Consider the following 23,443-nt stretch of genomic DNA (forward strand, 5'->3'; position numbering starts at 1 on the left):
AACATGGCTGTGTTAAAAAGTGTTCAATTTGTGCATGATTCTAAGCCTGTAATTTATCCTGCGATGACTTGCATGATTCTGCAGGAAATAACAGAATGAATATAACATAATGCCTTCTTCTTTGGGAAATCAATCTAGCTGGAAAACAATTATAATACAACCTCAGGTATGTACAAAAGCACTCATTTAATCCTGATAATAATACCATGCGGATGTAATTGTTATTATTAGCCCCCATTTTTATGGATAAGAAATATGAGGCCTACTTATCACAGTGCTTGGCATATAATAGGCATTTGGTAAATTATTTGATGAATGAATGAATAAATCAATGCAGTAAGAAAGATTTTCTCATGTGGTAGATCTTTTGATTGTAATTGTAGTGTTCAGATTAATTACAATAACAATAATGGTAATTAACATTTATTGAGTGCATATCATCGACCAGGAATTATATAACACTTTGTATGCATTATCTCCATCTTCTAAATTCTATGCTTAAGCACTATTATTTGTACTCCCCAGACTAAGAAATAGGTTAACAGTAGTTACATAACTAAGATCTATCAACTGCTGATGACTATTCATTTAACCAAAAAATCTGCACTACTCAACAGTGTTTAAAGAAACAGAGTTGACTGCTTCCCCCACATAGTCAAAAATGCATGTATAAAGCCATGTATAAATCCATGTATGACTCCCCCAAAACTTAACTGTTAATAGCCTACTGTTGACTGGAAGCCTTATTGATAACATAAATAGTCAATTAACATATATTTTGTATGTTACATGCATTACATAGTGTTTTCTTATAAAGTAAGCTAAAGAAAGTAAAATATTAAGAAACTCATGAGGAAGAGGAAATACATTTATAGTACTATATATACTTATTTTTTAAAAACTCATGTAAAAGTGAATCTGTACAGTTCAAATCCACGTTGAGTCAACTGTATAGCTTCGCTGGTTTGAAGACCCATTAAGAGAGGTTTTAGTTCCTATTTGGTATCAAACAGATCTGAATTTAGGTCTTACATATTCTTAAGTTTTAGTCTACTACCCAATAGTGCAGGTCTAGGTATCAGCAGATGCATCATATTGGGTTAGTCAACAAGTTTGTTTGTTTTTTTCTGTAAGATGGCTCTAGTAAGCACTTATTTGTCTTTAACCTTATTCAAAACTATTTTGTTAGACTGTATGCTGAGAGCTGTCATATCAGAGTGCATTTAAAAAACACTTATCAAAACTGGGGAATTTTTGTGTAAGCATTTTAATATTGAAGACAGAAGAAAATAAGTGACATTTTTAGCCTATTATGCCTGATTTTTTTTTTAAAAAAGGTAAAAACACAATGAAATGCAAAAAAAGATTTGTGCAGTGCATGGGGAAGGTGCTGTGACTGATCGAACGCGTCAAAAGTGGTTTGTGAAGTTTCATGCTGCAGATTTCTCACTGGACGATGCTCCAGGGTCGGGTAGACCAGTGGAAGTTGATACCGATCAAATCAAGAGGTTAATTGAGAACAATCAATGTTACACCACACAGGAGAGAGCCGACATAAGATATTCAAATCAATAAAGTTATTAGTGAAAATGAAAAATGTGTCTCTTAGTTTATGGAAGAAACTAAGCGGACTTTTTAGCCAACCCAAGATTTTAAGAGTAACCTTGATTAATTAAAAATGCATCAGTAAGAAGATGATGAAGATGGTGAAAAAGCTAGAAAACATGAGAGCTGAAAGAACAGAAGTTGTCTAGTAGGGGAAAAAGATTGTACAAGGGGGGACCCGAAACCCCCCAGGAAATATCTTCTGGAGGGTGGGCCCCTCGTGCTACAGGCTTCCTCCCCTAGGTGAGTGTTCTAGGGACCCATCTGTACCCATGCACCAGCTGGCGTTGTTGGGAGAGGCTACACTTGGCTCCAGCGAGTTTTTTTTGAAAACTCTTTCAACACATTTGCCCATTTCATGATGGGTGACTTAGGAGCGCACCTGTCCACACCATGCTGAGTGTTCAGGAATTTTTGACCCAAAACGGATCACCCCATGCCCCACCCTCCCTATTCACCTGATCTCACCCCAAGCTATTGTTTCCCCTGATGGAAAAAGTCCTCAAGAGGGAAACATTTTGCTGATGTGGAGGAGGTAAAACAAAAACCACAGATGCATTAAAAGCATCAAAATCGACGAGTTCAAAAACTTCTGAGCAGTGGGAAAAACATCTGGATAGGTGTCTTGCATCAAATGGAGAGCACTTTGAAGGTGACTGAAGTTTAAACGTGTGAGATTAAATACACAATTTTTAATAAAGAAATTCCGTTTTTTGGGCCCCCCCTCATATGTGTGGGTGACAGTGAGTAGGACAAGAAGTAGGGGGTGGAGTTAGGAAAGAAAGAAATGCCCTGGCTGGTGTGTCTCAGCTGGTTGGAGTGATGTCCTGCAAACCGAAAGGTTGGGTTTGATTCCTGGTCAGGGCACATGCCTGGGTTGCAGATTCAGTCCAGCTGGGGCATGTGCAAGAGGCAACTGATCAATGTTTCTCTCTCACAACGATGTTTCTCTCCCTTTCTCTCTCTCTCCTTCCTTCCCCTTCTATTTAAAATCAACAAGCATGTTCTCGAGTGAGGATTTAAAAAAAAGGAAAGAGATAATAGCACTCTTCAAACACTTCACAGTCTTAAGGAGGATCAAATTTTACCTAAATAGTCAGAAGACCAAATAGGTAAAACATGAACAGAAGTATTTTTGATTTCCATATTAACTTCTGTCTGTCAATCAGAATTAGTCAAAAAGAATAATTTTGTAAGATAATGAATCATTGGAAATGTTCAGGCAGAACTGGATTATTGCTTGTAACAATTCATTTATCTAACATTTATCCAACACTCACTCTAGGCTGAGAGGGGTCCTACTCCGGAACTTGGAGGAAACCTGGACTGTGTGTGTTACTGTGCCTTCCGGCTCAGACTCCTGGGGACCCTGTGAATGAGTGACATCCACAAGGGCCCGTCCTCAACAGTCCTCCTCAGCTCCTGTAGACTCATGCCTGTGGCTTCCTTCATGGGGTCAATCCATCTCACATTTGGTCTTCCCCTTCCCTGCTGTCTCCTATTTTCCCCAGTCTTTTCCTTAAATCCCTGCCCGAAGAAGGACAGCTTTAGTTTTGTCATTTTTGTCTTCAGCGATGTTTCTGGTTTCACTTGCTCTAGGACCTTCGTGTTTGTCTTTATGGTGGCCCAGGGGATTATCCACAGAGCTCTCCTTCTAACTCCACGTTTCACACGAATTGCTTCTCCCCCGCCTTCTTCACTGGCCAACTTTTGCATCCATACATAGTAACTGGAAATATGAGGGTATAAATGATCTTAGCATTGGTTTCTAATGACACATCTTCACTTTTGGTGATCTTTCTTGGACTAGAAAGTGTTAAATGTGAGTGGCTAAGAAAAGCTGTTTAAGATATCTCAAACAAATTTCTACCTATACATTACGCCATTATATTTTATCATAAATGCAGAAAACCAAAGTCCAAAAACAGTCAACTGGAAAGCAAATTCCTTAGGTTGTAACTTAAACCAACTACATCAGTGTTTCTCAGTGGCACACCGACAGGATCCCAGAGGCGCCTCAGAGAAAGGCTGGCTCCTACTGCCCTTCCTGAGTCCATCCAGGCAGCTGCTCTCTTATTGATTTTATTGTCTAGGCTTCTGTGTAAGTGCCGATTTGGAAAACAGGTTCTGCCACTTTTAAAAGTCTGAGAAACACTGGACTAAATTATCCCAGGTTTAAGAATAAAGTAAATATCTGTATTTACAGAAATTTTTGCAAGTGGTTCCAACTTTTGTAAGATTTTAATTTAAATCAAGGCTCCTGCTTTCGGTGGAAAAATGGGTGATTTCAACTCACATTCCACTACAGCAAAGTGTTCATCTTTGCTCAAAAAGTGAGGCTCAATGATTCGAATGCCTTGTCTTAGTGCCTGAAATTTCTTATTCTGAATACATATGCTCCTCAATTTAGGATAAGATTATGTCCTGATAACCCCATCATAAGTTGAAAGTATCATTAAGTTGAATATGCATTTAATACACTTAACCTACTGAACATCACAGTTTGGCCTAGCCTATCCACCTTAAACTTGCTCAGAACACAATACCCCAAAATACTGGTAACACAGTACTCTGTAGGGTATCGGTTGTTTACCCTTGTGGCTGGGTGCTGGGCTGGGAGCTGGGGCTCACTGCTGCCGCCCAGCATCATGGGAGAGTATCGTACTGCACATTGCTAGCCCAGGAAAAGACCAAAATTCAAAATTTAAAGTACAGTTTTTACGGAATGCGAATTGCTTTAACGCTATTGTAAAATAGGAAAATCGTAAGTGAAACCAGCGTTAACTCAGGGACTGTCTGTACAGAATTTGTACCAGAAGCATCCTTTCTTTCCTACATACAACTGATTATTTACAGCCTAAACAACTCCATTTGAAGGCCTTATCTTAAGATTAAGAAGTTCAAATTGGATTTTACCATCCTGCTTCTCTTTTAATTTTTTTGTGGATTTTTAACTCTGAGGGGGAAAAAAGTCCCTATGAACATTTTTTTTAGGGAAAAAATTTTTCTGTGCTGGCCATCCAGGAGCCACCAAACGTTAACGAATCAGCCCCCACACATGCACGCGAGGGAAGAAATGGCCTGCAGAGTCCTGCTTCTTCCAACAATGCTTAGAAAGACAGAGCTGGGCCACCGCTGAAGAAGTGTCACTGCAGAAGTTGCCTCCTTTCATCATAATGACAATGAGTTTGCTGAGGAAAAATAATCTATTTTCCTAAGTTTGTCTAATAAGATGACTGATGTTTGCAAGCTGACTACTTCAATAAATTCAATTTTTACGTAAACTCCAAAGTGAAGAAAATGACCCCAATGCAGATGCCTCTGAAGTGGTGTCAGTGTGTTGGCTTGGAAAATAAATGCTTTTATCATTCAGTATCTGCAAAAAAAATAAATCTGTCAGTATAGTGAATGCCAAACAAGCCCTGCATAATTGTGAACAGTCAGCAGCCTCATTTTTCTCTTTGCTTTCAGGTGACTTTTTGCTAAACTGAATGCAAAATCCCCAAGGAACACAAGGAATGGGCCCCTCCTCCCAATGTCTGGTAGCCATCTGCTCCCTGTGAAAAGAAAGGCATCAGTCTGAAGGTCAGGGTCTGGGATACAGATGGAAGTGCTATCCGCCAGGCGTCTCAAGCCTCTGTTCCCAGAGAATGCACCATGTCAGACTTGTTGAGACCAAACACATTCCCATCCTCTGTGTAGCTACACTTCCAAAGGAACGTCTTTGCTATCCGATCAATGCACTTTGTTTCCAAAGCTGGATATCCTGGCAGAAGAAACAAAAGCCTATAAGGAAAACTGGCCCTGGCCAGGTGGCGCGGTTGGAGCATTGTCTCGTACACCCAAAAGCTGTGGGTTTGATTTCCAGTCAGGGCACACACCCAGGTTGCAGGTTTGATCCCTGGTTGGGGTACATATGGGAGGTAACTGATTGATGTTTCCCTCTCTGTCTTTCCCCCTTCTTCTACCTCTAAAATCAATAAACATATCCTTGGGTGAGGATTAAAAAGAAAAAAAAAACTAAATCACCTTCACATCTTTGTTCAACTGATGTGGCACAAGAATTTTTAAGACGTTCAATATCTGACTATTTAGTCAGGGACACTGACCTCTTTTCCCTTAGACTGTCAAATAAAAAAATGACATAGCCAACACAACAATAGCTTTCTGGTGTGAATGAATCTAAATTTTATCTATTTTTGTCATATCAGCAAAAAATATATTTTTTGGTGTGCTATGGAATTTTAGTAGTTTATGTGTGCCATGAGATGAAAAAGGTTGAAAATCGCCATTATGTGGTATAAGAGAGAGAAAATAAATGACTATTGTTTTGATTTTTGTTCTAAAAATGTAAAGCCCACTCTAGAAATGCAAATGTTCTTCTACTAACTGGAGCCCAGAGAGAAAAGCTAAAAACTCTTAAGAGCCAAAAGTATTTCTGATCATGTGTGACCACAAGCAATGAATAAACACAGACTGGAGTGTAAAGCAACTGTACAGTGTATCTGAAACGCAATTAATTTGAAAGTGCCCCAGACACACCAACCCTGGGCTGCCTTTGTTCGGGGCACTGCTCCCTTTCCACCACCAACAGTTTGCCTCTTCTTCCAGGAGGCCGACTGGAAGCCCTACATACCGCCCTGCTCACTAGTTTAACAGTCCTCATGCCTTCTCCCAAGCCCACTCCTCTAGAGGAGCCAAGGATATGTCAAGAGCAGCAAAAAACAAACCAAAACAAAACAAAAAAAACCCCAGCTGTAAAGGACAGCAAATGTGTGTTTTTGACAAAGCGGAAAGGGAAGGTGAAAGAGAGCACTTTAGTGCTTGGGGAAAAACCAAGACACCCAGGAATTCAAAACCCAAAGTGCTGTCAGTCAGTCTTGGCTGAAGCAAACAAATTAAGCTCGGAAAACCCAATTACCAAGCCATGGTAAAGCTCAGAGATCTTTCATTACAAGAATACTTTCAATCAAGCCAAAACCACTGAGTAAAACTAGAAGAAAAAAACAAAAGTTAAGTCAGAAAACCGGATGTGTGTGTGTGGTGGCAATGGTGGGAAGGGAGGAGGAGAAAGCTACTGGGAATAGTCTCTTTTCTTTTCCTGGCAACTGTTCCATGTCAGACTGTTATAAATAACCCAATCTGGCAAATGATTTCCTACAGCAAGGAGAAAGGAAAACATATTTACTCCCCTGGAAAAAACTGTCAGGGCAAGGAAACTAACATGCTTTTACCCACCCGGCACTTCCACAAACACTGGCTGTGATCCAGATCACCACCCAGTACTCCACCGCTGCCCACATGGAACTGATGAATTCAGGTGTTCGGTTATGACTACGAATGGTCACAATGCACACTGGTCTATGCGGTCCAATCCCAACCCAATCCCCAGGAGTAGCTGGGTGCTTTATCGAACACCAAGGGCTGACTGCAAAGGAGACTTCACCATGACTGTGCTCAACTCTGGTTGACAATGCTTGGAGAAGATTCCCAGCCTGCAGTCCTCAAAGTGTACAGCAAAGAGCCAACTGCCATCTCCTTCTTACTGAGTTTGAGGCACTAGGTGCAGGATGGAATGACCAATTCAGTCTGTAAGAAATGTGATAATCTTTAGGTGTGAGCTGAATATCCTTCCTGTGATCCTTAGCTTAATTAATCACAGTGTCACCACCATCCAGGATCTGAAGTCAGAAATCTGGCCATCAGTCCAGGACTGATGTCTTCCCTCTCTTGCCTGTCTCTTACCCACTTTCTCCCTGGTCCCAGAGTCCTCCTCTTTTGTCTCCACCACGCTACCTTAGTTCAGGTCTTGAGATATTTCCCCAGTCCTAACTGGTGTCTCTATCACTTCAGTTTTCGCTTATTCTAATGCATACTCCAATTCCACCACATATTTCATTGTCATGCTTAAATACAGCCTGAAATAGTGTTCTCCAGTGTGGGGGGAGGTGGAAGAAGGTGAAGGAGGGGAAAAAAACAAAAAATAAAGCTTCCCTCCCATTTTTTCCAAACATAAAAAAATGTTGAATACATCCACTTATTCCTGCTTATTTTTAAAATATATATTAAAATACAATATATGAATCATAAATGATATAATATGTTCTTTATATAACACACAAGAAAAGACAAAATTAAAAGACTAGAGATTCTAATATTTTCCTCTGGTAGTCCATTCCACACACCCCCTGGCTCTGAGAAAACCCCATTTTGGAGGTCACTGCTCTACAAGTCTGAGTTCAAATTCCTTGGCATGACTTTTAGGGCCTTCATGCCCTCGCTGGTGTGGCTCAATTGATTGGAACATTGTCCCTTAACTGAAAAGCTGCAGGTTCAATTCCCGGTCACGTTTAATCTCCAGTCATGGTGCCTATGAGAAGGCAACGAATTCTCTCTCTCTCTCTCTCAAGCAATGCAAAAAAATGTCCTTGGGTGAAGATTAAAATAAAAGGATCTTTAAAATATGACTCCACCCAACTAATTCAGCCTTCTCTCTCACAATTCCCCTTCCACACAGCTCATGTTAATTGCCAAGAATGCAATCCCTTTTCTCTCTTTCCACCCCACTACACATTCATCCATCAAGAGTCACGTCTTGTCACCATTATTATAAAGGACAGAGCCAATGTATTATCTTCTCTAGAGATGAAGTCTTTTTGGACCCATTACAGATCTTAAATCACTAAATTTGATTACATGGTTTCTTTCCCATCTAGATAGACTTTTAGCTTCATAAGGAGCTCTTTTCTCTTTGCATCTCCAGAGTTCAACCTAGTGCTGGCAAACAAGAATCAGTAAATATCAGCACTCTTCCTATTATCCTTCTCCTTGCTTGAACTGACTCAAAGACTAAAATATCCAATTTTAGCCCTTCCTGGTGTGGCTCAGTAGATTGAGCACTGGCCTGAGAACCAAAGGGTCTCCAGTTCGATTCCCAGTCTAGGCCTGGGTTGCTGGCCAGGTCCCCAGTAGGGAGCGCTCAAGAGGTAACCACACATTGATGTTTCTCTCCCTGTCTTTCTCCCACCCTCCCCCTCTGCCTAAAAATAAATAAAATCTTTAAATAATAGAATAAAATATCTAATTTTAGATATTTAGAAATAGCATGCTTCCTAACAGAGCTGAGTCTCCTTTGAAGAGACTGTGACTGTTCAGAGTTAGGAGAGGGCCACAAAGGTACTGTATTTTTCAGACTATAAGATGGTTCCTCCCCACCCTGGCCAATTTGGGAGGAATAATGGTTGTTCATGTTGCTATTGAGCTCTGTTTACATTTACATGGGTAAAATATTATGTTATTTATGTTATCAAATATTTTACCACATTTTTTGCTTCAAAAATTTTTTTACTTATTTTTCTCCTCTAAAACCTAGGTGTGTCTTATGGTCTGAAAAATATGGTGACTTTGCCACTCCCTAAAGCAATGAGGTAGTGAACGAACCTACTGCTTCCAAAGAAGAAAAAGGCAGAAGTGTCTGAATGGAAAGAAATCAGATGCAAGTGTCCTGGAGGGCCTGGCCAGATTCATAATTTTACAATGAAGGCTCATCATCTACGGTTCTAAAGTTTTCCTCTTCAAGTCAAGAACAAATAAAGGAATTCTACTCATGTTTCCTGTGTAAAGCTAAGAAAAAACTGAAAACGTGCTAATTTCTAACTCTGTTAAACGAGTTCTCTATAAAAATGCTAGTCACTTCTCTTCCAGGATGTAGACAGGTATCTACAATAGTTTTAATTTCCAAATGCACTGATATTAATAGGGAAATAACAACGCTTTTTGTTCTATCAAATCAAACCTTCACTTTGAAATAATATATTATTATAAATTTATATTAAATTGTTTCATTCTTTTTCTTTGGTCAGATACAATCGTGCCCCAGGACAAAATATTATTCCCATTTCAAGATCATGGAACATGGCTTACAATTGCATTATGTTTTCTGCCTGTAACTTTCGTTTTAGTTATACCCTTAAGTATGACAGGGAAATACTGTCCAGTTTTCTTGGAAATCAGAAGGCTTAGGAGATCAGCAGAGGGTTGACAGGGGCGGTGACAAAGGGAAGTTCATAAAACAGGAGAAAAAGTCAACTAACAAGTTGAAAAAAAATCAGGACTTCCTGATTTTTTCCCTGATTGAATCCTGATTAAACTAAAATCAGGACTTTATCAGCCCCCAGAAGCAACTTCTGAGATTTAGTATGTCTTCTTTTCCTATTAATTCCACATATGACTTTAAATAAGTCCCTCCCTCTTTGAGCCTCAGCTTCTTCATCTATAAGATTAGAAGGATGCATTCTCTCTGAAGTCTTTTATGGCATAAAATTATATGATTGTAACAGTCAAGCTATTTTTCAATTTTTATCTAGAACCACACCCTGGGTTCAGTGGCATTAATAAGGATGGCGACCCTTAAAGTCCTGACTTTCTCACCCACGTTGGGAATTGTCATGAAAAATTAAAGCATGTTAAGTATAGTTTTGATGCTCAGCACATTTAACAAAATCAATTCTTTCATAAATAATAATCCATGTATGGCATGTATGGCAATCCTCAGTTAATCAGGGAAGTCAGGCACAAAATCCATAACCAGTTAAGTACCCTGTTACTATCTGAGTTCATTCATTAAAGGATGTATCTCTAGCTCTGGCTGGTGCGGCTCGGTGGATTGAGTGCTGGCCTACGAACCAAAGAGTTGCAAGTTTGATTCCCAGTCAGGGCACATGCCTGGGTTGTGGGCAAGGTTCCCAGTAGAAGGCACAAGAGACAACCACACACTGATGTTTCTCTCCCTCTTTTTATCTCCCCCTTCCCTTCTCTCTAAAAATAAATAAATAAAATGTTTTAAAAGAAAAAAAAGGGATGTGTCTCTAAATACATTTTCAGCAACAATCCATAAAGATTTCAGTTTGGAACCAATGGCACACTACCTGCCATCATCAGCTCAACTGGTTCTCTAAGGCTACAGTATCTTTGATGGTGAAAACAGTTAACTTAAAACTGGACAGCATTTTACTGTTTACAAAGCTCTTACACATACTTTATTTTATTTAATTCTCATGATTCTATAACATCTACCAGAGGGGACCCCCCAAAAAACCAGAATTATTTTCTGTACCGGATTCCCCAGCCAGGTGAGTGTTCCAGGAACCCATCTGTATCAGGAACTCTGATACAGCTGGCGTTGTTGTGAGAGGCAGTGCACAGCTAGCGTTGTTGTGAGAGGCTGCATTCAGCTTCAGTGAATTTTTTTGAAGACTCTTTTGATGCGTTTGCCCATTTCATGATGGGTGATTTATGAGTGCACCTGTATATGCCTGTTGAGTGTTCAGCAGTTTTTAACCAAAAAAAGGTATGACCCCTGTGCCCTACCCACCCTATTTATCCAATCATTCCCTAAGTGACTCTTGTTTTTGTTTCCCACAAATGAAAAACAGCCTCAAAGGGAAAAGTTTTACCAACTGGAAAGAGGTGAAACAAAACAGCAGGCGCACTAAAAGGTATCAAAATCGACGAATTCAAAAACTGTTCTGAGCAGTAGGAAAAATGTCTCGATAGGTATATTATATCAAATGAAGGTTACTTTGAAGGTGACTAAAGTTTAAACATGTAGAAAAAAATGTACAATTTTTATAAATAAATTTCAGGGATTTTTGGGTTCCCCCTCATATATAATAAAATCCATTTTGTGGACAAGAAATAGACAAGAAAACAGAGGCTCAGAAATACTATGAGATTTGCCCCTTTGCCACCACTTCGCCTTTTAAATACACACCCCCCCAGCGGTGGTGCTAAATGCATCTAGGGCCTCTCTAAATGCACTCACGTCACATTTAAACTTGGTCAGGCACCTTACTATTTAAAACCAAATCACAGTTCACTCTTTCCAGCTGGTGCTGAGCCGTGGGCATCTCTCGGGACAACTGGCACAAGTGCCACAAGACTGTGGGCGAGAGAAAGCCCTACCACAAGAAGCACAAATATGAGCTGGGACGGCCTGCGGCCAACACTAAGACTGGTCCCCCAGCGCACGCACACAGTCTGCGTGCACTGAGGCTGGATGTGGGCAATGTCTCCTGGGGCTCGAGCGTTATGAACCCAAAACAAGGATGACTGATGTTGTCTACAATGCACCCAGCAATGAACGGGCCCACACTAAGACCCTAGTAAAGAACTGCATCGTGCTCATTGACAGCAACCATACCGACATCGGTGCGAGTCCCACTGTGCACTGCCCCTGGGCTACAAGGAGGGGACCAAGGGGACTCCTGAGGAGGAAGAGATTTTCAATTAAAGAGAAAAAAAGATCAGAGAAAATTCAGAAGAAATATGATGGAGGGAAAAAAATGCCAAAAGCAGCAGTCTTCTTGAGGAGCAGTTCCAGCAGGGCAAGCTTCTCGCGTGCATCGCTTCAAGACAGGGCCAGTGGGGCCGAGGGCAAGGGGCTGGGGTTCTACCCAGGAAAATCCAGGCCCAGAGAGGCAAATAAATCCTCTTCCCTCCTTTCTTAGGTCACATAATAAAGTGTTTACTCTAAACAAGCAAACAAATCATAGTTGATAAAAAACTAATAGACTATATTTAAAAATAACTTATATATGATACCTGAAAGTTACAAAGTACTATTTTATTGTGATTTTGCTTTAGTGAAATTAATAAATCTCTTGTGATAATGGCCTCCAGATCGCAGATGTAATAACGCCGCTGTGCCTCGCACCGTTCGAGCCAGGTGTCTGAATAAGAGAAGACAGAGGAACCGGAGGAGGTTACAAGGATGCTGACGGGTCTGAAAACCATGGCAGCCAGGGGCTCGTCGTCAGGAGAAGAGAACAACCTGGGGACCCAAGAAGGAAGGCTGCCGCAGGAAGAGAAAGATAATGTGTTCTGATTGCTCAAGGACAAAATCTGATAAAAAGGTAGAAATTTCACAGGGGCACTGATGAGGACAACATCACAAAGAATTTTCTAATACTAGAACCTCATGAGATATCCCCGGTAGAGGTTTTCAAACTTGGCCTCACGTAATCTTCATGCGACATACTCAAGAACAGATTTACCCTGTGGAGGGTAAAAGATTAGATTAAACATCTTCATAAATCTTTTCAAATTCTGTGGTCCTTGGAGTCTATCACTCTTGATTTTAACAACACCCAAGAAACCTGGCCATTTTCTCTGTCCTCCAACAAAAGGGGCCAGAGGTGAGTGGGTGACCTCCTTGTTCTCATGATCACTTCCAGGCCATTCTCTCAGTCTGTGACCTCAGCTCACTGGAAGCACATGACAACAGACTAAACACCCCACTCTTTCTTATTGTAGTCGGCCCTTCTCCTTTAGAGACTGTAAGAGTTTTAAGTAAAAACAACAGACTGAAGACGCACAACGGTATTTCCCCTCTCAGAGCATCACTGAAATAATAGTAAATGGATTTTTTAAAATGGGCATAAACCCTCAAAAATAGGAAGGATGGGAGAGGAGACAACATTAAAAAATGACTCCTGGTGAGTTGTAGGAAAACTGAGAACCAACTCAACTCACACCTGGTCCCGCAAAAGGCCCAGAAACTGAAATGGGTAGAACGCTGGGGAGGGAGTAGTTAAAATAAAGAAGGCTGGTTGAAAGATCCCTCTTTTCTGTTCTACGCAACCCAACTACTGCACAGGTCCCACCCTGCCAGAGGGTTAAGAGAGTAAAACAGAGGCTGTCTGGATTGAGAAAGCATAATCACCACTGGGGGTAGGACAGGGGATGCACCTTACTGAAAAAAAGGAAACTTAAAATGTGCACAGGCCTCCGAGACACCCCTGACCCTGACCCCCACTCATTTCCTGCAATGCCAGCAGTCGGGCCTGCACCTTTCAGAAAGGAGAATTTAATAGTATTCTCTGAGGAATCTGGGAATCCAAGAGAAAAAACCCTGAAGATGTAAATATAAGAGATAGCCCCCAAAGAGTCCAACCACACTACCCTATCACCCTACTATGAAACTCATAGTCGACATGCCCCATCCAGAGATGAAACTTGAGCAAAAACATAGAGGAAGAAAAATATGAGAAAAAGATAAGAAGATTAGAGTATCAGTCTAAGAAACCCATTATCAGAATAAATTTCCAGAAAAAAAAAATCCAAACAGGTAAGAATTGCCAACAAATTGATTCTTTAAAATGTCCTTAAACTGAAGGATATGGATATGCAGATTGAAAGGGCCCAGTGAGTGGAAGGCTCACAGGGATAAAACAGATTCACATCATCATGACATCTCAGAACACTTGGGACAAACAGGAAGATGCTACAGATTTCCAAGAAAAAGTTGGTCACAGTCAAAAGATTAACAGTCACAAAAGCTTAGGACTTCTCAACAACACTGAAAACTAAACACAATAGAGCAATGCTTTCACAATTCTTAGTTATCACCTTTCCAACTGAGAATTCTATATCTGGTCAAACTATCCATCAAGTATGGGCCTGGAATAGAGATTTTTCAGGCATGCCAGGTCTCAAAAACTTTAGCTTCCTTAAAAACTTCATCAGGAAGCTCTAGTATGTTTTCCATAATAATGAGGGAGAAACCAAGAAAAAGAAAAATGTGGATTCTAGGAAAGAGGACATCAAACTGAAGCCACTGATAGTGAAGGGAGATGACAGAATGACAACTGTGCACCAGGCATGGAATGCAACCACTGCAGACGGAATCACGTCAGGGCTCTGGGAGAACTTCTTTAGGAAGATGAAACTGATAGAATAGCTGATGAGTCTAAATATCTCAAGAGGCAGTTAGACAACTAAAAATGTTGGTATTGAATTCATCTAGCTCTTGTCCCATAGTCTTATGCAGGGAAATCATGATGTAACAGATAATTTTAATCCTCTGTACAAGTACAGAAGACTGGTACCTAATCTAATCTTGAAAAATCAGAGAAGGCTTGTTGGAGCCGATGATATCCGAGTTAAGAGCTGGAAAAAGGTTGGGTAGCTATTGGTTATTTCAAATGAATTCCCTGGTCACAATGACAGAATTCTTACTGACTTCGCAGAAACTGTATGGTCCATCCCACTAGTCAGGCTGTAGTGTTACCTTACGATTCAGAGGTAGGACATGGGGTCTGAGCAAGAATTTAAGTCAAAAATCTAAGTCACGATGGCTGTTTCTCACTCAAAGATAGAGTCTGTGATGACAACACATGGCCTTCTCCCATAAGCTATCAAATTCCCCCCCTACCCTGTAGCCCTTCATTCCCTAAAAGTGTTCTTATAGACCAAGGACAGAAGGGACTCAAAAGAATCGGGCTCACACAGAACTTGCAAGTTTTCTGGCTACCAAGTGCAGCATAGGGCTGCAGACATCCCACCCAAAGACCAGAGTTCCAACGAGCTGCAGTCTGTGAGAGGTTAAGATGAAAACATTTCAAGCATGTGCACACATATACTTGGTTAGTACAGTCAATAGGAAAGCACCGCTGAGATTTACGGGAGGAAATTAAAGTTCAAAAATTCCCTCATTCAACTTGTTAACTTGTTTCTGCCGTACCTGCTGGGCTTCTCACTGTGCCACCAGCAGGCTCAAAGAAAGCGTCATCAGGGATACGCGAGGCCCTCCTAGGCAACAACAGCCCACCAAAGCAGTCATAAGAAAAAAGTTGCCACTTAAAAAAGTCTTCAAGCAAGTTGGGGCCAAGTTCTCAGAACTTCACTTGACCAAATTACACTCCTTTTCAAGGCGATAGAAATCTGTCAAAAACAAGTCTCTGGGCAAAATGAAAGGTTCCAGGAAAGAAGAGAGAGATTTGTAATTTGATAAAGACATCAAACACTCAACTGAAAAGAACATGCACTTGGCTTTTTGAACATCTAAAAATAGCATGTATGCTCAATCTTTCTAATAAGCTGTCTCAGGGATGGGGATTTCACGGGCATAGTTTGTTCTCTGTCGTAGCATGTTAGCTGTTTCATGAGAGAGATAACAATAGTCCTTTCCCTACATCAAAGGACCTCAATAACTAAACTTCTACCTAATGTGTTGGTATCATTATCCCTATTTTCTTGCTTGTGAAACTGAGGCAAAGGATAAACGAGGCTTATCCTGAGGCCAAAGAGAGATTCCTGTCTAAATAGAAAATTATTAGCTCTGTAATCTCTAAGAGAAGCCATGAGACCTGCAATATACATGATAAATGCTTTAAACACACCACAGAAATCGATTATAGATTTAGTCTGCGGAGGCCTCTTAATATACTTCACTAACCTATTCTCAAAACACTTATCTAAGAAATAATCACATTATTTCTAAAGCACAAAATTGGCACCAATGGCCGATTACATGAGCCAATCAGAGAGCATCTAATGTGGGTCAGGTTCTATGTCCAAGGAGTCAGCCAGCTTTGCTTTATGTGCTGACCGCATCCTTACTTCCTGCCTCAGAGAAGAGTTCTTGCTCAAAAAGAGCCAGGCTTCTTGCTCATATGGTTCTAGACAGGATAGAGTCTCCCGGCAACAATGGCTCTCCCTCCACTTAGGGAAAGATATCAACAAGCAGCAGCTGCCCACTTGCTTCCTGCATAGTTCCCTGAGTCTTGTTAGGAGATTTGCTAATTAAAAAGTGTTTTTAAACAAAAAAATATTTGATGAAGAGTTCTATAACCACTGAGTTGCATACTTTAATAAAGTTCTATATACAGGGTGGGGCAAAAGTAGGTTTACAGTTGTTCATAAGGAAAATAATACAGCCCTGGCTGGTGCAGCTCAGTGCCTTGAGTGCACATCTGCAAAGTGAAAGGTCGCTGGTCCAACTCCTGGTCAGGGCACATGCCTGGGTTGCAGGCCAGGTCCCAAGTTGGGGCATGTGAGAGGCAAACAATTGATGTTTTTTTCCCTCCCTTCCTTTCTCTCTGAAAATAAATAAATAAAATATTTTTAAAAATAATAATACACAAATAAACACCATGTTTTGTGTACTCACAACTGTAAGCTTACTTTTGCTCCACTCTGTATACATACAACTATCAGATGTCCCACAAAGAAATTCTACAAACATGAACCCCAGACTCACAAAGAGAAGGAAAAAAAAGTAGTTTTGAATTATTAGACCAACTGGATCTGTTTCAGAGCCAAGGGTCCAGAATTAGAGTAGACTGTCAGGACCACTGATGCTTGTGCTTTGGAGGCACAGACTCATCTCCTAATCCAGGGCGGGGTTTTTGCTCTGGCTCAACACCTGAGCCGATGTGGGATTTGGGGAAGCTTATTTAAACTCAGTGAGTGTCAGGTTTCTCAACTGCAAAATAGAGTAATACCAGCTACCTTTTAAGTTTTTTGTGTGGGTGTTTAAAATATAAAGGCTGGACACACACAGTAAATATGAAAAATCTCCCTTCCGGTCTTCAGAGCAAACATTCTAGAAACTCCAAGGAAAATAAAATTGACAAATGAACTCCCTACTTTAGGGTAGTCTCTAAGACTACCCTAATGTTGAGGAACTAATGTTCTGAAATAAGTCAATTAATTTCTCAAATGTACTCATTTATAAACCTTTTGCAAATTTAAGTATCCTTAGAAGGGCTCAAATGGCTACAGGCAGAGATCTTGTGTGAACAATCAGCTAATTAGCTGACTACTTTCTCCCTCCCTGCAAAGCAGGTCTCTTAACCCTTTTCAATTTGGTTTTTCACTCCAAAAGATGTTCAACTTCTAAAAAAAGATCAAATTACACCTTAAATGTATATAATACATTTTCTTTCAAGCTGCTGCAAAGACGACCGATAAAGTTATTTAACTGATATATTTTCTTTTTTAGTATGCATCAAAGCACACAGACCAAGGTAAAAGTTTTAAAGATATATGCTTATACTTTCTCAGGTCTTCACTTGACACTATTTGAAGCTAAAAATATCCCATCATACCTCAGCTTTGTAATTCTTCAACTGTTCAAGTACAGGATCTACCAACATTTTCATGCTTCTTCTGGAACTATCATATCCTCTTCACGCTAGAATATGTGTCCCTATATATCGCTCTAGCATCACAAATTCTCATTCTCCCTATAAGACTCAATTGAGAGTGACATTCATGAAGCAGTCCTTCAACGAGCAGATCCAAACTGTGTTTCCTGTAACTCCTCTAGAGGGCGCATGGCACTCTTCTAACTCTCCTTTACCAAGCCCCTAACCCTCTCCACTACTGCACTCTCCACTAAGAACTCAATGTCCACCGAGACATGTGCCATCTGGCTATACCTCGCTGACATTATCTTACTAATCCCTTGATTACTCAACGCATTTACTGAGAGTTTGTCACCTAATGCATAGTCTGTCTTTCCACCTGAAGTTCAGGCAAGCCACTCAAGCTCTCTCAGCCCTACCTTTCTCATCTGTAAAATATGTATAAAGATAGTATTGACTTGAGTGTGGTTGAAGGATGAAATAAATGTACATAAAGTGTTTAGCATGTAGGCCTCTGGTGTTGGAAAACTGGTGAACTAAGAACCCAAAATTTCTGTTAGAAACACCTAAAAACTTTGGATAAGGCATATAATATTGTAAATATATTCAAACTTTTAAAAAAGAATGGGAAAATATCAAGTGCCAGAACTGAAGAAGGAAATGAAGGCTGAGCTGAAACCTTGGTTACCCTAACTGGGATTTCCAAAGGCTTCATTGAGCCAAAAGATGTGACTTGAATTTGGTATGAAGCAGGCTGAGACCCTACATAAATGAGACCTCAGAAAAAAGGTAAACTTTAGAGAAAAAAAAATCTACCTATAGCACAGGGAGTCATCAAGGAGGTTTGCCTGTCTCTGGGCATTAAGGTTTGTCTGTCTCTGGGCTCAGGACACAACATTCTACAGAATACTATTTCTAATCCAGAATTCTATATAAAGATAAGTTATCAGCCCTAGCTGGTGTAGCTCAGTGGATTGAGCCCGGGCCTGTGAACCAGACAATCGCGGTTCAATTCCCAGTCAGGGCACATGTGTGAGTTGCAGCCAGTTCCCAGCGGAGAACACACAAAAAGCAACCATACATTGATATATCTCACCCTCTCTCCTTCCCTTCCCCTCTAAAGATAAATGAATAAAATCTTTAAAAAAAAGATAAGTTATCATTCAAGAAAAAGATGGAATAAAACATTTTCAAACATGCCAGTTTTCAAAATATTTACCTTCTGTGCTCTCTCTTTAAGAAGCCAATAAAGTTTGGGTTCCTTTGAAATGAGGAAGTAAACCAAGAAAGAGCAAAACATGGGGTCCAGGAACCTGGGCATCCAACACAGGAGAGAGAAGGGAAATTCCAGACTAATAATGGTAAAGAGAAGTGTCAGGACACTGCTCTACAACAGCCTAGACAGTAACCGCAGAGGGATTTGAAGAGAGAATGGATAGCTCCAGGGAAGAGGGGTTGTTTTCTCCTGGTTTCTTTTGTAAAAAAGCCTTTTTTCCTAAAACCACTTCGCTGACTTATGTGTATGACTGCCTTATAAAGAGCTGTATGTACGAACATCAGAGTTCTTTAATGAAATGTCTGATTTCAGATCTGGATCCAATGCAATACCATTTCACATATGAAATTTTATTGCCAGAAATGTTGAAACTAAATGTAATAAACATTTAGATCCAAATTCTAGTTTACAAGAAAATACTGGGGAAAAGAAACAAGTTAAATGACATCGGTAGAAAGCAATTGGACATAGCAAAGACGTGGAAGGTTCTACAGGAAGAACAACCTGTTTTCTCTGAAAAGTCAGTGGCATAAGGAAAAGCGAGGGTGGAGGGGAGACTGTTCTAGAGTAAAAGAGACTAAACAGACATAATCAAATGCAAAGTGTGGACCTTTAAGAAAATACTATTTGCAAAAACAGCAAAGCTAGAAAGTATCTCCTAATAAATTTGTCACGAAATGTGTAAGACATTTTTATAGGGAATTATTCAACTTTACTTAAAATCAAAAACAGCCTTAATAAGGAGAGCTATGTTATGGTCAAGAAATAGAAATACTCAGTATTATTAAATGTCAACTTTCCCAAATTAATTTAAAAATCACTGTCATTCCAATCAAACACTAATAAAGATTTTTCATGGCTGGTACTCAAATTCGTATGTCAAAAGTGAAAAATAGCCAAGATAACTTGAAGGAGAAGTAGTAATAAGGTGGGGCAAATCTATGGTGATTAAAACAATAGGGTGCTGGTGAAGGAAACGACAGCTAGACCAGTGGAAGAGAACAATATGCTTAGGAAAAGTCCTGTGTGTATGTGGAGCTTAGTAAAAAAACAGGGAAGAAAAGATTCAATAAATAATATTAGGAGAACCAACTTTCATTTGGAAAGAAGATAAAATTAAATATCTATCTCATATCATATACAAATATAAATACTAGTTTAAAGATCCAAATGAAAAGTACAATTTGAAAGCTTTTAGCTGGCAGGAGTCTATCTTTACATCATTTTATTTTTTTATTTTTTTTTAATTTTTTATTTATTTATCTTTAGAGGGGAAGGAGAGAGGGAGAGAAACATCAATGTATGGTTGCCTTTTGTGCGTCCCCTGCTGGGAGTTGGCCTGCAGGGAACTGGACTACAACCCAGGCATGTGCCCTGACTGGGAATCGAACCGCGATCCTCTGGTTCACAGGCCCGCGCTCAATCCACTGAGCTACACCAGCCAGGGCCTTATCTTTACATCATTTTAAAGTAAGACACAAAAAGCACCAACCATAATGTAAAACCATATCAGTCTTTTGACTGATATAACTAAGCACAAAAAAAAAGTTAAAGCTTCTGTCTGACACAAGATACTAGGCATTAGTATACGGAATATATAGAGCATATGGATATTAGTAAGAAAGACAAACAACCCATACAAAAAATGAGCAAAGAATATATACAGGAAATTCAGTGAAAAGGAAAATGGTCAATACAACTAGCAAAAAATCCTTACTTTCACAAGTAATCAAGGAAATGTAAAATTAAACCAACAATAAGGTGCCATTTCACCCCCATCACATTAATGAAAATTTAGAAGTCTGAGAGCAGGCCTTGGCCAAGTAGCTCAGTTGGTTAGAGCATTGTCCTAATAAACCAAGGCTGTGGCTTTGATCCCCAGTCAGGGCACATACAAGAATCAACCAATGAATGCATCAATAAGTAGAATAACAAATCAAGGTTTCTCTCTCCCTTCCTCTCTCTCTCTCTGAAATCAATACATTAAAAAAAGTTTAAAAAAAAGTCTGAGAATACCAGCTGTTAGTGAGGATAGGGAGACACCAAAACTCTGATTTGTACTAATGGCGGGCATGTATGACCACTTAGGAGAGCAATTTCCCAACATTTATCTAGTAAAGTTGGATGCACACACCTTACAACCCACACATCCCCTCTAAGTGTCTGCCTTCACAAAAAAAGCACAAAGAAACTGGCTCAGGGATGTTCACTACCCACAGCACTATACATAGTGAAAGAAATGAAAGCAACCTAAGTGTCCCACAGCAGAGGAATGGATGCATTCTCACCCAGAAGCCAGATCCAACCTGGAGAGATTAGCTCTGGAAGAAGAGTTTCCACCAAATTCACGCCAGGGAGAAGAGAATGTCCATCAAGCCCTCAGCCACATCTCACTCTTCCCGGCATCATTCCCCCTCCTCTCCAGTGGATACAAATGCTGACTTTGCCCATATCCCTGATCGATGCAAACCGTGAACTTGTCTTCTCTAAACCTAGACACTTGAGTAATGGTGAAAGGTGAGGAGGAATCCCCACAACTCTGCTAACTGTACTGATTATAAATTGATACTCTTTAACCTCAGCTACAACCCTCATGTTGCCTAGAGCTCCTCAGTGTCTGCAGTGAGCTCTTTCTCATTGTCCAGTGGAAATTCTAAAGCTTCATATTCCTGTGGGTACCAATCCCATCAATACCCTCTTTACATTCTTGACAGACAATTCAGCCTCTACTTCATTAAGAATGTAGAGGACTCAGGAGTGAATTATTATTTTTCTTTCTCTTCTTCCTGAACTGCATCTGAGCTTTTCTCTCATTTCAGTGGCAAATGGAATCTTCCCAAATGTCCAAAGCTGTTCCATCTGTTCCTTCTTGTCTCCTTGTCATCCATCAGTTATTTCCTTTCCTCTGCACTTTTTACTGGTCCTCTTGCTCCCTTATAACAATGTTCAAGCTGCTTAAAATATTCTCATAGTATACGAAAATAATAATGGTGGTTGCTAATAGGGAGAACTGGGTGGCTGGTGGACAGAGAAGGAAGGGTACCATTTTACTGTAATCCTTTTTACACTTTTTGATTTTTGAACCAAATGTACGTATTAGGTATTATTTACCTGTTATTTTAAAATATCTATGGTCATCAGCATTTCTCTTTTTTAAAAAAACATTTTTATGACAAACAAAAAAAAAGATCTAAAACTCAAATTTCTGGAATAACCTTGCTGGTTTTGTCCCTCTCTATGAACTTGGCCTTGGCCTTCCATCAGGACTTGTGTTTCAGAGCAGGGTCTCTGAAGATGTCCTTGTTGATGACAGTTTCGTCCAAGAGAATGCCCACACAGTACTCTGTGGGCATGGGGTGACTGTAGGTATAAACTTTCACAAAAGATTTGGTCTTCAACCTCTCTGCAATTTTCTTCTTGCCTGTGACAGCTGTCACTTTGTGGGGAGAGCAGTTAATTCCGGCCCCCAGAGCAAGGCTGTAGGGGCCGTCTGAGGTGCCATCATCACTGTTCTTCACGATGACCACTTTGTGACCAGAGTTAGCATCTGGCCAGGACCAGCACCACCCTCCCACGTTTCATCAACTTGCCCGTTTCGACGGCAGCCACTCAGGCCTAGAGCCTTTGGTGTTTCTCTGAATTCTTCCAGAGGGTCTTTTCTACCTGTCTATTATGTACTGGTGTTTCTTCGGGCCCTCTGTACTCTGTCCTTTTCTTTATTTACTCTACCCATTCTTGGGGGAAAGCTGATGACTTTTAGACCCGTATTTCTACCTCAGATCTTCTTCCTGAATTCTACATAAGTTTATCAACTACCTGCCAGGTATCCCACTTGCAGCTAATTCTTAATAGGTCTAAAACAAATCTCACCTTCTATTTGTTTATCCATCAATTTATTTGTTTACTCAGTCAGCCACCATTCATCTACCCCCAAAGTATTTATACAGCATTTTGATCCCTAATAAGTACCAAACTCTGTGCTGAGCATAGCTTCTACAACGAATGAGATAAAAATATCAATCCTCCAGGTCCTTACAGCCTTTAATATTTAAACTGGCTGGTCTAATCCTTTACTCTCCTTTGGGTTCTCTCATTTGAAATAAAAAAAATTGTTCCTTCGGACGCTAATTCTATCCCCATCTAGCAGGAGATAGGAAGAGAGGAAAGCAGGTATGTAATAGGAATTACAATACAGTATGACATAAAAATGCTGACAGTACGGATAAGCACACGGGTGCCTAGGGAACAATTAGGAGGGGCAATCAATCAGCCTTGGAGGCTAAGAAAGGCTTCCAGAGGCAGCACAGACAAATGCTGAAACATGACAAATAAGTCAGTCTGTAGGCCCATCTTTTTTTTTTTTAAGTCTGCTTAATTTTTTAAGATTTTATTTATTTATCTTTAGAGGGGAAGGAAAGGAGAGAGGGAGAGAAACATCAATGTATGGTTGCCTCTCGTGCATCCCCTGCTAGGAACTGGCCTGCAACCCAGGCATGTGCCCTGACTGGGAATCGAACCACAATCCTTTGGTTCGCAGGTCCGCACTCAATCCACTGAGCTACACCAGCCTGGGCTTTTTTTTTTTTCTTTTTTAAAGAGAGAGGGAAAAGGGAGGAGAAAGAGAGAGAAAGAA

The 23,443-nt window shown here is 40.2% G+C and overlaps 1 protein-coding gene across 1 annotated transcript in view; it reads right to left on the bottom strand.

Moving 5' to 3' along the window:
• EIF2B3 (eukaryotic translation initiation factor 2B subunit gamma) overlaps nt 1–23,443 on the bottom strand; it is a 114,576-nt gene that overhangs the window by 72,503 nt on the left and 18,630 nt on the right. The window lies entirely within an intron of this gene.

The sequence above is a fragment of the Sturnira hondurensis genome, unplaced genomic scaffold (assembly GCF_014824575.4).
Source record: "Sturnira hondurensis isolate 20B ecotype Veracruz unplaced genomic scaffold, ASM1482457v3 Scaffold0018725, whole genome shotgun sequence".
In the NCBI taxonomy this organism is placed as follows: Eukaryota; Metazoa; Chordata; class Mammalia; order Chiroptera; family Phyllostomidae; genus Sturnira; species Sturnira hondurensis.